This window comes from Triticum aestivum, chromosome 2A (genome assembly GCF_018294505.1).
Source record: "Triticum aestivum cultivar Chinese Spring chromosome 2A, IWGSC CS RefSeq v2.1, whole genome shotgun sequence".
Taxonomy (NCBI): domain Eukaryota; kingdom Viridiplantae; phylum Streptophyta; class Magnoliopsida; order Poales; family Poaceae; genus Triticum; species Triticum aestivum.
The window spans coordinates 321302648-321305204 of NC_057797.1; the positions used below are offsets into that span (position 1 = coordinate 321302648).

Here is a 2557-nt window from a genome sequence, read left to right on the forward strand (position 1 = left end):
GGCTCATGATACAATGACTCGCACATGGCTTGCAAGGCCAAATAAGGATATTGACCCATTAGGAAAAAGCACAAAAGTATTGCCTACATGGATGTTTTAGTATAACCATGTACATGCCGTGTACTGCAGCGTGATGTCTCTAATATGGTTGTATTCATGTAAATAGTACCCAGGAAAAATAATGTTAGATAGGATTTTTGTCATTAGCCTGTACTTGTGAAAATTGTAGACCAAAAGATATGTTTGCATGGCTAATATTCTAGCATATACAGTACTTAAATCTATAGATTTACCATCCCTTTCATAGTTATAGCATATAATAGAAATCCAGCAACATAAGTAAGCACATATCATAAATAAGTACTAGTTCTATTGAATTACAGAGAAAGAAAGAGAGTGAAATAGATAGGGAGAGAGAGCAGCAGCAGCAGTAGGGGGTTCAGACTTTAGAGAAGACCAGCAGCGAGGTTAGGAGAAGAAGAAGCAAGCGTGGGGATGGAGAGAGGAGTAGCAGCGAGCAGCAAGAAACATGTTCAGAGAAGAAGTGCAGCAGCAGGTTTAGTGGATTCAGAGAAGAGGCAAGCAGCAGGAGGTGCAGAAATAGAGGAGCAACAACATGGTTAGCAGTAGCAGCGTGGGGACTTAGAGAGAGCAACAACTGTTTGATGATATGCAGCAAATCAAATGATTTTCCATCGCAATATTCTGCATACGACAACAACAACATCAATCAGTAAAATTAGTAGCGTCTCGATCACTGTATAATCAATCAGTAGGCACAAATAAAATCAGCAAGCATAGTATAAATCTGGTGCCCCAAAAGGCTAGCGATGCAAATAACAAATCAAGTTCGTGGCTAACTTGTAATTCTGGGAAAAATGTAACGCAGTGATGGCTCACAATGATGGCTTTGACATAGCAGAGAGCAAACTAAATAAAAATAGCTTAGTTCACCCACTTGAATAGAATAACAACTCATGTAAACGTTTAATCAAAACATCATGCTTTGGTTTCAGTCAAGGTTTAATCAAATCAGCACATACAAAACTGAACCAAGACCTGATTTGTTTCATACAAAACTGAACATCATATTCTCCTGCCATCCAAGCCACAACCCAGGTTCACAATGGCTGCTCCTACACGTCTACGCAAGTACATTACATGTTAACTGAAGTAGATCTCTAAAGCTGAGCGGCTGACCGACCAGTGGTTGTTGGGGCCTTCAAGCCAAAGCCTGCTGTTGCTACCAGGAGAAGACTCCAACAAGTCACAACCGACGGTGACCTTGCTCGGCTCAACCCAATAAGATTCAGCTCAGCTTGCGACAGCCAAAAAAAGAGCAGAACGGTCGAGATCCACAGACCAGAGCAGTCGAGAATGAGAGAGGTAAGTCAGACTCTCTGGCCATGTACCCAGAAATAACCTATCAAGTGCACATGTACCCAGACTAAGGATCTGGGGCGGATCGAGCAGAGAGGACGGGGGAGCTCATCTCGCGGCGGAGCGTGTGGTCGAAGGAGCAGCGGGCGAGGTTGGGGCGAGGCCATAGTGGCCGGAGACGGAGGCTAACCACGCCTGTTCGAAGGAGCGTGTGATCTCCGTCATTGCAGCTTCTAGGATAATAATAGACCAAATTAACTAGAGATGTACAAATGTCCAAGCATCTTTTATTTAGGATCAAATTAAATAAAGTTCCACCAATGTCCAAGCATCTTTTATTTAGGATCAAATTAAGCTCCACAGAGATGTACAAATACAATATATATGAGACTATAAAGCATGCATGAGACTGAGACCAGATGTAACACAGAAGACAGAAAGTGTGCAAGATACTCTTGTCAAGTGTAACTTATGCCAGGTCTGAATTGCCATATATGCATTATTAATTTGAATGAGTCAAATGGAACATTCTACTAGTAGTGTGTAAGAGCATGCTAACCAGATCGACTTAGCCTAGTCAGAGAAATACTAGCTAGGACTAGCCCCTTGCAAACATACCCGGAAAATGCTGGGAACAACAATACTAGTGACACATGTGCAAGACGTGCGGCAGCTAACCTAACAAAACCGCGTGTGCAGAAGCACTCCCAACAAAGAGATCCATGGAAGCTCAGGAGCTTGATTAATCAGCAACCAACTGAATGGAACCGAGCAAAGAAAACCATGGCCAAATCATACGAGCATGTGACGCGATCGAGGTGAAATTGCAGCATACAGATTAAGAGGCTCCTGATTCCAACACCTAAATAAACCCTAAATCCTTGCGTGCGGGAGGCCGAGGTGCACGAACTGGGGTCCAATCGGACCCAACGGGGAATCCGAAATCGGTATACCTTAGGTTGGAGAGTCTTCGGCGGCGACGGTCGGTCGTGCACGGCGGGTAGGGCATGATGCTCCCTGACTCCCGCGGTGGTGTGGACCGCTAATGGGAGGAACAGGGTGGAAGGCGGGACGAGCACGGACCACCATGGCCGACCTCCCTCGAGGACGGACACGGATCAGGTCAACGACGGCGGCGTGGATATGGGCGCGCGAACGATCTCCCTGGTCGGCCTTT

At 45.2% G+C, this 2557-nt stretch overlaps 1 long non-coding RNA gene across 1 annotated transcript in view; it reads right to left on the minus strand.

The window, feature by feature from the left end:
- Positions 1–2551, minus strand: part of LOC123188611 (uncharacterized) — a 5160-nt gene extending 2609 nt beyond the window's left edge. The window contains exon 1 of the long non-coding RNA XR_006494966.1: positions 2334–2551. This is a non-coding gene — a long non-coding RNA (uncharacterized lncRNA). The remainder of the gene's footprint in view (positions 1–2333) is intronic.
- Between the last annotated feature and the right edge of the window lie 6 nt (positions 2552–2557).